General features: G+C 44.4%; 1 long non-coding RNA gene across 1 annotated transcript in view; it reads right to left on the bottom strand.

The window, feature by feature from the left end:
* Nucleotides 1-2,589: 2,589 nt before the first annotated feature.
* The window catches only part of LOC134483838 (uncharacterized), a 32,509-nt gene continuing 22,022 nt past the window's right edge, over nt 2,590-13,076 (bottom strand). Inside the window, exon 2 of the long non-coding RNA XR_010060933.1 lies at nt 2,590-4,751. This is a non-coding gene — a long non-coding RNA (uncharacterized LOC134483838). The remainder of the gene's footprint in view (nt 4,752-13,076) is intronic.

The raw sequence follows: 13,076 nt of genomic DNA, 5'->3' as shown, positions 1-13,076 counted from the left end.
GTTCTATTCCTGCACAAACATCACGACCAAGAAGCAAGTTGGGGAGGAAAGGGTTTATTAGCTTACACTTCCACATTGCTGTTCATCACCAAAGGAAGTCAGGACTGGAACTCAAGCAGGTCAGGAAGCAGGAGCTGATGCAGAGGCCATGGAGGGATGTTACTTACTGTCTTGCTTCTCCTGGCCTGCTCAGCTTGCTTTCTTATAGAACCCAAGTCTACCAGCTCAGGAACAGCACCACCCACAATGGCCCGCCCCACCTTGTTCACTAATTGAGAAAAGGCCTTACAGCTGGGTCTCATGGAGGCATTTCCTCAAGAGAGGCTCCTTTCTCTGTGATAACTCCAGCTTGTGTCAAGTTGACACACAAAACCAGCCGGTACACTATCTATTTATTTACTTTAGGGCAAGGTTTTTGAGTCTCTTTAGCTCAGGTTTGCCAAGAACCGGCGATTCTCCTGCCTTAGTTTCCCTTGTTCTTTTAGGCAAGGATGAGGAGAATTTCATTTTAGGAAAGATTCCTGCTATTAACATGCTTTTCCTGGCATTATTAAATATATATAACAATCACTAGGCATTAGCCACCCTTTGGAGCAGATCTCTGCAGAACAACAAAGATGTACGTCTTGTAGTGATGCTATATAGACAAATGGATGACTTATGAATTCTTAATGATGATCCTAGAAGAATTCCTAAAATTATATTAGTAATCATTAGGTTCTTTTATAATAGGACTGCTATTAAATCCTTTCTGATGTCGAAACTGCAATGAGAACTCTGCCAAGTCTTCAAGTGTCACGAGTTAATTGCTTCTGAGAGAGCAAGCAGGCGTCTACTACTTAGAGCACATTCCAAGAGGTTGTAAAACAACCAAAGGGCATAAAAGGGAACTGACATTTACTACAGGTGCTAGGACAGAAGATAAAATATTGACTGGATTTATATATACAAAATTTCATGAATAACTTAGTCACAAAAGTTAGGGTTTTTAACTCTCCATGAACCTGTAAAACTGGTGACAGGTGATGAATGTTTAGCCAGATAATTACTCCTAATGGATGTGCATGTAAACATTCTCCGTTGTAAACTTCTTGTTTGATTAATGATTTGAATTTATGTGTAAACTTGTGGTGAACTTTTATCATGTGATCATGTGTTCTGAAAGATGTATAAGTGCTGAGGACAAAGAGAGGAGACAGAACTGAGGGGAACTTTTTAGACAGAACTCAAGAAGAACTTAGAGGTAAAGGCATAGATAGCATTGGGAGTGGTGGTATTGAGAATAAGGCATTATTGTGACATCAGGGCAGGAGGAGAGAACAAGATTAGAAGAGAGTAAACTGTTTAGAGAGAACTTTTTGGAGGAGAACTTCTATAGAAAATTTTTGGAGAACTTAGAACTTAGAAATAAAAACTAAGGGCTGGAGAGATGGCTCAGTGGTTAAGAGCACTGACTGCTCTTCCAGAGGTCCTGAGTTCAATTCCCAGCAACCACATGGTGGCTCACAACCATCTGTAATGGGATCTGTAATGCCCTCTTCTGGTGTGTCTGAAAACAGCTACAGTGTACTCACATAAAATAAAATAAAATAAAAAAGAAATAAAAGCGAAAATCATTTTCCAAAGTGTCCCTTCTTCCTGTGACTTCCTGGAAGTTAGAGCTGCACAGTCCCTGCAGAGGTAGAACAAAGATCACATTACTTAATCCCCTGCTGATTACATAGAGGTGGCTAAACAGTTTCTCACCTCAGAGTAACCCAGACAGGCAGGTCAGCTACAGAAGCAAAGTGACTTAGATTCAAGATAGGTAAATGTTTTACTATTATACAACAACCCTAAATTCAGTCTAGTAAGACTAAGTCTTACCCCAACGTCACTCTTCCCCCTTCACTGCCACCTAAAGAACAAACAAGAAGGAGCAACAGCTAGGGCTGCCACCCACCCCACCTCCTCCCTGTAAATAACTCAATATCTGCTGTCTGGAATCTACTCAATCTTCTGGTCTCTTCCAAAGGGTTTGGGTCACTTCTTTGGCTCAGCTATCTGCAACACACATGGCTTGTTTTCTAGGCTCCAGCTGCCCCCATTTAATGGCTACTGCTGTTCATGGTGGTCATCCCACCACACCGGGATCTCTTCTGCTGCAACTGGGAATCGCCTTTACCAACAGTTTCTCCTGGGCTCTGGGCTCTCTTCATGTTGCCAAGCCTCAACTTCTCTGCATGACTCCCTCAATCCTGGGGCTTCAAGTGTCACTGAGGCTGTACCTTCATCAATGGACTTCCCTGTCCTCTTACAGTGCTAAGCCTCAGTTGCTCTCCATGACCCCTTTATGCCTTCAAAGCTAGTACCACCTGGGTGACTCTTACATATGACCAAGAGAGTTTTGCTGCCAGCTTGAGGTACAACCTTGGTTGCTTCTGAAACATAGCTTCTGTGTGCGGACTCTCAGGAAACACTTCCCAGATTTCACCTCACTGATACTGGTGTCCTCCTCCTCTTCTTCCTCATCATTCTCTTTCCCTTCCTCCTTTTCCTTCTTCCACTTCCTCCTCCTCCTCGTCTTCCTCTTCCTTTTGATCCTTTTCCTTCTTTGTCTTTTTTTTTTAAGAAAGGGTCCCTCTGTGCTGTGTAGCCATGGCTGTCCTGGAACTCACTCTGTAGACCAGGCTAGCCTCAAACACAGAGCTCCCTGCCTCTGCTTCCCAAATGCTGGAATTAAAGGTGTGTACCATGGTCCCTTCTTAATCACTGCTATTTTCTCAGCTCCAGCTGACCAGCATCAATTGTCCTGGGAAAGCAGAGGTTTTGCTCCAGCGCTGCTTGTCTCTGGTTAACCACAGCTGATTCTTCAGCCTCAGCTGACCAGAACCACAGATTCTCAATTCAAAATAGCAAAAGACCCTCCTGACGGAGTCTTTAAGGGACTATCAAACTTCCCTCGAGAACTTCAAGGCAGGCTTCCATCTTCTTCCACATTGCTTCTGCCTGCCGAATATGGGATTAAAGACGTGCACCACCATGCACAGCTTTGCCCTCAACATTCTTATCTTCCAAGCTCCCACAGAAAAGCTCACTAGGTTTTTGAATACTCAATGGTTTTTCTAGCCCAAAGTTCTAAGGTCCTTCCACAATCCTCTCCACACCGAGGTCTGCCACTGCAGTACCGTTTGTGGTACCAAAGTCTGTAGTAGTCAGGGTTCTCTAGAGAGACTGCACTTAACAGAATGAATGGGCTTTAGTAGAGTGGCTTACAGCTGCAGTTCAGCTAGCCCAAAAATGGCGATCGACCAACAGAAGATCCAAGAATCCAATAGTTGTTCAGTCTGTGAGTCTGGCTGTCCCAGCTGGTCTTCAGTATATGCCAGAATCATGAAGAAGTAGTCTCTGATGCCAGGGAAGGAATGGACTTGCCAGTGAGAGTGAGAACAAGCAGGCAAAGAGAGAGCAAGTCCTTCTTCTGTGTCCTTCATAAGATTTGAGGTGGGTCATCATTGTACATGTCTGCTTATGTTTTAGTTAATTCCAGATGTAGTCAGGTTGACAACCAAGAATAGCCATCACACTGAACTGCATCTCCACAAACCCATGACTTCTTTGATACCACACATGCCCTCCCCTGGAAGACTAAGAAAATAATGCCTAGTCTTTCTCTGCTCTAGTGTTTGGAGAGCCTAAAATTAGAAGATGGGTACATGCTGCCTACGGGTGGGAGTATTAGTCCCTTACACTAGCCTTTTTTACAATTGAGGAAAATTCAGGTTTTTGCTAAAGCATGTAAGGTGGACTCTGTCTGGTTTGCAGTTGTGACTGCACAGTGTGATAACTCCCTCAAGGGACAAAAGCCCTATGGCTGGAAACTGAAGAAGAGATGGTTCAGCACTTATGAGCCCTGGCTGCTCTCCTGGTTCAAGTTCCAGCACCACACCCAGCTCACAACATCTGTAACTCCAGTTTTCAGGGATAGGATCCTGTCTTCGGCCGCCTCAGGCACTGTATGCACATGATACACAGACAGTATAAGCAAGCAAACACTCAGAAGAGAAAATAAATGAAATTATTTTTAAAAAATAAGGGAACAAATTGTAAAAGAGAGTTTCATGGCTGCAGCAGTGTCTGTCACCCGTCACAGCTGCAGCAGTGTCTGTCACCCGTCACAGCTGCAGCAGTGTCTGTCACCCCTCACAGCTGCAGCAGTGTCTGTCACCCCTTACAGCTGCAGCAGCAGTGTGTCTGTCACCCCCTCCATCCCTGGAATGTGCCTGCCTCTTCCATGGATGGGAGGACACGGATCATCCACTGTGGAGGTTCTGTCCTGGCCTGTGTAGCAGGGGTTGCCCCATCAGCTATTTTGCTATCACAGCACTTGGTGGGATTTCCCCACCCGAGATGGGAGTTCTGCTTTTGGCCTGATGAGAGAGACCTGTGCTGAGAAATAAAAACCCATGCTTTTGGCTGCCGGCAAGAGGTGATTTATGTCATCTAGGGGTTGGGCTTATGTTTTTTGCCTTTATAAGCCTGCTGCTTTGCAATAAAGTTGAGCCTTGATCAGAATTTTGTGTTGGCTCCATTCTTCCCTCATCCTTGTTCTTTAATCCCCAGACTTCCATTCGAGGTACTTACGTTGACTGGTGGTTGTGGGTCACCTTGTCTCATTTCCACTGCAGGATCTTAGGCACAGCAAAACACATTTAGGCACTGGATGGTGTACTCCTTTAATCTCAACATTTGGCCACACAGAAAGACTCTGTCTGGAAAACCAACCAACCAAACAAACAAACAAACAAAACAGATTTAGGGACTAGAGATTCCTCAATGGCTAGGAGTATGCATTGCTTTTCCAGAGGACTTGAGTTTGGTTCTTAGCACTTACATCAGGTGGTTCACAACGGCCTGTAATACCAGCTCCAGGGAGATCCAGTGCCTCTGAACTTCACCCACCACCTTCACCCATATACACATAATTAAAAATAAACTTTTTTTTTTTTGGTTCTTTTTTTCGGAGCTGGGGACTGAACTCAGGGCCTTGCGCTTCCTAGGCCAGTGCTCTACCACTGAGCTAAATCCCCAACCCCCAAAAATAAAATAAACATTTTTAAAAGTTTATGTGTATGCATGCTTTGTCTACGTGTGTAAGGGCACTGTGTGTGTGTGTGTGTGTGTGTGTGTGTGTGTGTGTGTGTGTGCTTGATACCCACAGAGGCTACAAGAGGGAGTTGAATCCCCTGGAACTGGAGTTACAGGCAGTTAACAGTTACAGACATGTATGAAGAACCATGTGGGCCCTGAGAACCGAAGCCATGCCTTCTGCAAGAACAGCACGTACTTTTTGCTGCTGAGCCATCTCCCCAGCTCCCAAAGGAAGTCTAAACAACAAGATGGATTTTTGAGAATCTGTAATTAAGAGCACGTGGTGGTGTGAATAGGTATGGCTGCCAACGACTCACGTGTTTGAAAACTTGGCTACAGGAAGTAGTAGCGCTATTAGGAGGAAGTGTGTCACTATGGGGAGGGGTGTTGAGGTCAACTTCTGCTGCAAGATGTAGACCTCTCAGCTCCTTCTCCAGCACCATGTCTGCCTGCACACCACAGTGTCCTGCCATGATGATAATGCAGTAAACTCTGAAGCTGTAAGCCAGCTAAGTGTTTTCCTTATAAGAGTTGCTGTGGTCATGGCGTCTCTTCACAGCAATAGAACCCTAACTAAGACAGAGTACTTGTTATCTTGCAGCAGATCCCGGCTAAGTTCTCAGCACCCACATTGAAACAGGAGCTGCTAACTCCAGTTCCTGGAGGATTTGGCTCCCTCTTCTGGTCTCTATGAGCACTGCATGCATATGGTGCACTTCATATATGCCAGGGCAAAACGCTCATACAAATAGAATAAAATGTTTTATTTTTGAGCAAAGCTTTCATTATGTAACTGAATCTGGCCCGGAACCCCATTATAGACCAGGCTAGCTGTGAACTCAGAATCATCAGCCTGCTTCTGTCTCCCCCATGCTGAGACTGGCCGTCTCACTTGGCAAAATAAAAAACAAAAGCAAAACAAAACAAAACCCAAAACAGACTTTTCCTAATGATTCTGCATGATATTTTTAAGCATGTCAAATTTTGGTTCAAATTTATGAGCTAATATGAACTTAATGTTTCTAAGCCAGAACTTAACAGCTAAGATAATGCCCTCTGTGCTTCTGATAGACGGAACCTCAGGAACTATAAGTCTCAGGTAAATGCTTTCTTTTATGAGTTGCTGTGGTCATGGTTTTTCTGCACACCAACAGAACACTGGCTAAGCTGCAGAGACAATTCCTTATTGCCAATGGGTCTCCCACAATTGCTGTCCTGTGTGAGAATCTAGCTACTGCTCTCCAAAGCTCCCCACTTTGGCAGACACCCTACACTGTTGGTGATGATCGCTCACCAAAGAGCTCTCCACCTCCTTAGCTGCATCCTACCTGGGAATCAGAGAGCCTGGCAGCAGGCTCTTTCTGTAAAGCCCTCATCATCAGAGATATAGCAGACTTCCGTTCCTGCCACACAGGTTCTGACGCTCTTGAGACCCCTTCCTGCTGGATACCTCGAGTGCCGGACCTGAACTCTCTTCGGAGAGACAATCTTACTATTGTCCCTCTCTATATGTCCATAATGTTAATGACAGTTCCAACAAACTCCTTAGTCCTCAGTTATCTGTCCTGATGTCGTCCTCTTTTTTCTTTTTTTTTTTTTTTTTTTTTTTTTTTGGTTCTTTTTTTTCGGAGCTGGGGACCGAACCCAGGGCCTTGTGCTTCCTAGGCAAGCGCTCTACCACTGAGCTAAATCCCCAACCCCGTGATGTCCTCTTTAACACCCACCGCTAACATAATGACGACGACCTGGTGCCTGGGATCAGGCACCCCCTCCACTGAAAGGGATTACACTTTGGGTACTTCCCCTTTTCCAGGAGCTGTCTCAATATTTCAACTATCCAGGATACCTACCAGTCTCTGGAACAGCTAAGAAGCTCCGTGCTAGGTCACGTGGTTTGGTTCAGGACCAATCTAGACCCATACACACAACTTTTCTCTGGCCTTGGGGCTTGAGAGCCCTTGTCCCTCTTGCTCTTCTCCACTTGTTCATCAGTATACCTCATAGGTGCCATTCAGTCTCAACTCCCTAAGGCCTCTTCTCTTACACACCTCTTTTTTTTTTTTTTCTTTCACACCTCTTACATAATCTCAAAATGCTTTGTCCCGGGAGACAGTGTCTAGGTAGAGTCTCAGTGCTCCTAAAAGGCTGTCACATAAGTCCCTAAGTACTCAAAGAAAGCAGAGACACAGTAGCAGCAGATGGTATTTCCTTACCTTTTCCAGTCTCCCCTCCCCACTCCCCACTCCTAAAACATTTCATTAAGCTCTTCCTCCCTTTGCCAGCTGCTTTTCCCATTAAAAAACAAAAACAAAAAACAACAAAAAACTGCCATTGCGATTGCCTCTGTCTCATCTCTCTCCAGCACTAACTTCCCTGGAACACACCCTTCCCGGTGCAGGCGCCTGTCAGGAAAACTCAAGGACCAGCCTCAGCCTCTCTGAAATGCTGTTTTCAAGGTGCAAACCAGCTCAGAAATCATGCCAGACTAGCAAACCCCCCTCACCTGCCCTCCACTCACCGCAGCCTTGCTTTCTGTCTGCCTTGGGTTCCTCTGCTCTGGTCACAATCGCCCTCCCTCAACAGCCAGGTAGGTCAGCCTCCACCAGCTCTTTGGGTAAGACTCTCCCATGCTCCCACCACTGGTAGCTTCCATCAGCCGTCAGCGTCAGCACGCGGCTTCTCCCCGTGCTCTGTTTTAGGGGCGGCTCGGCTCGCTAAAGCTCCTGTCAGATGCCTGCGGCTTTCATTCAAGCTGCACAATTCATGCCAAGGATTTAAAGCAGGTTCATACTGTTAGCATGTAAAAAACTTGTTCCCTGGCCAGCAACTGTCACATGTCCGTCTTCTTACATGTTGTGTTTAACTTTGTTTTTAAAGGTTGGTTTAAGGGACTGGAGAGATGGCTCAAGAGAATTGTAGCGCTGAGCACTCATGGAGAGAACCTAGGTTAGGTTCCCAGCACCACATGGCAGCTGACAACCATCCAGGGCATCCAACTTCTACCAGAGCCAGGAGGTACAGAGACATACATGCCAGGAAATACTCATATACATAGAAAAGAAAAGAAAAGGTAAGTTAAATAAGACCTATTACTTCTAAACTGATAAGACACCTAAATATGATATTATGTATATATTTCGTTTTAAAAGAAGATTTATTTATGTCATGCATGTAGGTACACTGTGCTGTCTTCAGACACACAGAAGAGGACATCGGATCCCATTACAGGTGGTTGTGAGCCACCATGTGGTTGCTGGGAATTGAACTCAGGACCTCTGGAAGAGCAGTCAGTGCTCTTAACCGCTGAGCCATCTCTCCAGCCCGAATACCCCATTTTTTAATAGGGTTACTTGGTTCTCTGGAATCTAGCTTTTTGAGTTCTTTGTATATTTTGGATATTAGTCCAAAAGGTTTATTTATTTCAGCTTATAGTTTATAGTCCATTCTCGAGGGAAGCTAAGGCAGGATCTCAAGGAGTAACCTGGAAGCAAGAACTGAAGCAGAGGCCATAGAGGAGTGCTGCTGAACTGGCTTGCTCCCTACGGCTTGCTCAACCTGCTTTCTTTTATTTCTTTCTTTTAAAGATTGATTTATTTTTAATATTTTATGTGCATTGATATCTACACACATGCATGTGATACCCACAGGAGTCAGAATTTCCTGAAACTAGAGTTACAGAGACTTGCTAGCTACCATGAGGGCGCTGGCTATCTTACTCAGATCCTTTGGAAGAGCGGCTGGTGCTAACCACTAAGCCATCTCTCAGTCCCCAGCTTGCTTTGCTATACAACCTTCCACAGGTTAGCACTACTCACAGTGGGCTAGGACTACCATATCCATAATTAATCACGTAAGTGCTCTACAGGTTTGCTCATGGGACAGTCCTCAGTGGAGGTTCCCTCTTCCAGGTAACTCAAACTGACAAGCTGAGCAGACAGGCCCTTCACCACTTAGCACTGAAACCAAGGTCTGATGGGTAAGCGCAGTGGATGAAGATGAGACACAGCGATATGTAGAAGTGCCCTTAACAATCAAGTAAGAACGGCTCTCTTCTAAACGACATCATGTGCTGCTGGATGGTAGTCACCCATTCCTCTAATCCCAGCACACAGGAGGCAAAGGCAGGAAGATCTCTAAGAATTCGAAGGCAGCCTGGTCTACAGAGCAAGTTACAGGACAGCCACAGCTACATAATGAGACTTTGTCTGGAAAAAAAAAACAAAACAAGAAATCATATACCCAGTGCATGCGATGGTAAGTCAAATAATTATTGATAATTGCTCTATTTCCCACTCCAAGTCGCAGGGAGCATATATCTCATGATGCCATTTGGCTGTCTATGCTTGGGAAAGAAGACACTGGAAGTCACATATCCCTGTAAAACTGAAGCCATATACATATATGGAAAAATTGTTTTTGAACAGAATCATATTATGTATCCTGGCTGGCCTGGAACTCAGAGTTCTGCATGCCTCTGCCTCCAGGGTGTTGGAGTAAAGGCCTTCTTCTTATTTTTTTCAAACGTATGTATTTTGAGACAGAGTCTCACATAGAAGCACACAGTTAGTAAGAGCATACATAGGTTTATTTTATCCGACCCTGAAACATTGTCTTAGAAAGCTTACACTCAGGAACCACACATAGCTGGCAAGGTGACCCAGTGGAGAAGGCTGCCAAGCCTGAGGACCGAGTTTGAGCCCTGGAATCCAGATGCGGGAAGAGATAAGTGGCTCTCACCAGTTGTTCTCTGACCTGTATCTGGGTGTGCCAGCAGAAACATACACACATGGAATAAATGAATAAATAAACAAATTAATATATCTAATAGTAATAGTGGCAATATTATGGTTTAAAGCAAAACAAAACAACAAATAAAAGCACTCAGTTAAGTATTCTTTTTTTTTTAATTTTTTAAAGGATATATTTATTTATTGTATGTGAGTACACTGTAGCTGTCTTCAGACACACCAGAAAAGGACATCAAATCCCACTACAGATGGTTGTGAGCCGCCATGTGGTTGTTGGGAATTGAACTCAGGTCCTCTGGAAGAGCAGACAGTGCTCTTAACCACTGAGCCATCTCTCCAGCCCCCTAAGTATTCTTTTTAAAATTTAACTTTTCATTAGTTTGCCATGATTTACACACCATGCACCCCAATCCTGCTCATTTCCCCATCTCTTTGTACCCACTCTCCACCACAACTTCCCCCAAATTAAACTTTTTTTTAAAAAAAACTCAATAATCTACCCTTTTATCTTATCATCCCTATATTCACTCCCCTTTCTTCCTTTCATCCCCTTTCCCCTTCTTCCCCTAACATTAGACAGGAAAGAAAAAGAGAGAAGGAAATCCCCAAATCTAACCTTTACTTTGTTTCCTCCCTGACCATGACCATTAACAACTGTGGCTAGCCCACCTGTGATGGTTTGTACACACTATACACAGGGGTTGGCACTATTAGGTGTGGCCTTGTTGGAGTAGGTGTGTCACTGTGGGTGTGAGCTGTAAGGACCTTGTCTTAGCTGCCTGGAAGCCAGTACTCTGCTAGCAGCCTTCAGATGAAGATGTGGAACTCTCAGCTCCTCCTGCACCATGTTCACCTGGATGCTGCCATGGTCCGCCTTGATGATAATGGACTGAACCTCTGAATCTGTAAGCCAGCCCCAGTTAAATGTTGTCCTTATAGGAGTTGCCTTGGTCATGGTGTCTGTTCACAGCAGTAAAACCCTAACTGAGACACCACCTTAAATGACAATAAATACCCATCATCCACCCCACCCTTTGGGAATGGGGCGCCATCCTCTTTAGATTGCTTTTTGCTGTCTGGGGGATGACGGCATCTTTTGGGAGCCCTAGGGAAATTGGGATATTGGCCAAGCCCTAGGAAAGTTATCTGTATCATTTGTTGTCCGGTCTCTGTGTGATGGGAAACGTAGGGATTAACTGAAGTCCTGACTGGGACAGTCTGTGAGGTATTTTGAAGTTGCTCTGGATGAAGATTGCTGAGGAAACAGTTACTGAGGCAGTGTGTGAGGCTGGATCACCTGGGCTACTTGTCTTTGATGGCTGGCTCCTTTGCTCTGTAAAATTTAAAGGTAATATACTATTTTGCATTAACATATGCAAGGAATGTACAGTGTGCATAAATTAGTTAAAGATGATTCGCTGCTCTATGTTGGAGCAGAGAAGGCATCTGTCTTTCTTTATGAGTCTGTTTGGACTCCATAGTCAAACTGTAATATAAAATTTCATCCATGCCATTTGAAAGGATGGCACGATCAGTCCTGAGGAGTCAGTAGTCAACACAATCTATTGGCCATGCAGACATTTTCACATCTCAGGCAGTCTCTGAGCTGTTCCCGATTGGAGGGATTAGCATTCATTTTACCTGGTTTCATTTGTGCAACCAGGATTTTCAGGAGGTCTCCCCAGATGAACTCTAATCTTCATTCATTTCCCATGGAAACAAAGACAAAACCTCTCCCCAACACAGCACATTTCCTGCCTTCCATTCTGAGGTTATCATATTCATGTACTGAGCTAGTCCAGCAGTTTTTTTTCCCCACAATCCAATGTCTCTCAGCAGCTGTTGTTTTTGCTTATTCGCATTTAAAAATTTAAAGTTAATAAAGCAATATGTAATCTACTCCCCCTTCTGTTTTATGGGTGTCTCCTTTAAAGTGTAGTTAGATTTTTTAACTTGTTTGACCTGTAGAATTGTGAGATATGCCAATGTTTCATGTCATGTCTAAAATATTATTGTATTCTAATGAATACATATGTCAAGGTATCATCATTTTCAATCTGTAAAGGCATTTCCAAGATACCCATCACCTCTAATAAATGTGTAATCTCAGAGTCAGCCTTTTTAGAACTCAAGGCAGAAACATAATGAAATCTTGACCAAGTATCAATTGTATGATGTTTTATCATATGTATGTATCTTAACTTTCCAAAGTACAAAATAAAACACATGACCTATTATTTGACATTGCTCTAAGATAGCTTCATTAAAAAGAATCTATTCTTAAGCATAAATAAATCTTCTTATCTAGTAACTTAGCAGGCTGTCATTCTGCAGTCTTACCACCAGGTGGCGATGTAGGCTTTAGATTAGAGTCCTCTAAAGATCCTTTGTTCTGAATCAAGAATTTTTCCAATCTCTTTTTTCTTCTTTTTCCCCCCCCACTTATTTATTTACTTTACATCCCAACCACACACACCTCTCCAAGTCCCCCCTCACAAGCCTCCTCCCCTGCTTCTCCTCTGAGAATAGGGAGGCCTCCCCTGGAACCCAGTCCACCCTGGCACATCAAGTCACTACAGGACTAGGTACATCATCTTCCACTGAGATACAGCCAGGCAGCCCAGCTAGGGGAACAGATCCAGGAACACCCCTGCTCCAGTTGTTGGGGGTCCCTCATGAAGACCAAGCTGCACATCTGCTACATATTATGCTCTTTGTTAGTGGTTCAGTCTCTGGGATTCCTCAAGGGTCCAGGTTAGTCAACTCTGTTGGTCTTCTTGTGGAGTTGCTATCCCCCCAGGTCCCTCAGTCCTTCCCCCAACTGTTCTACAAGACTTTCTGTGTTCCATTTAATGTTTGGCTGTAGGTCTCTGCATCTGTTTCAGTCAGCTGCTAGGTGGAGCCTCTCAGTTATGCTAGGCTCCTGTCTGAAAGCATAAGAGTATCATTAACACAGTCAGAGATTAGTTCTTGCCCATGGGATGGACCTCAAATTGGGCCAGTCTTTGGTTGGCCATTTCTTCTGTGTCTGCTGCATCTTTGCCCCTGCACTTCTTATAGGCAGGCCAACTTTGAGGTGAAAGGTTTTGTGGGTGGGTTGGTGTCTCTGCTCTCTGTCCTGCACGTCTTGTAGGCAGGACACATTTTGGGTGGAAGGTTGCTTTCCTTATCCAACACTGGGAGTCTGCCTGGCTACAG

The sequence above is a fragment of the Rattus norvegicus genome, chromosome 1 (assembly GCF_036323735.1).
Source record: "Rattus norvegicus strain BN/NHsdMcwi chromosome 1, GRCr8, whole genome shotgun sequence".
Lineage (NCBI taxonomy): Eukaryota > Metazoa > Chordata > Mammalia > Rodentia > Muridae > Rattus > Rattus norvegicus.
This window is presented reverse-complemented; position numbering and strand designations above follow the sequence as displayed.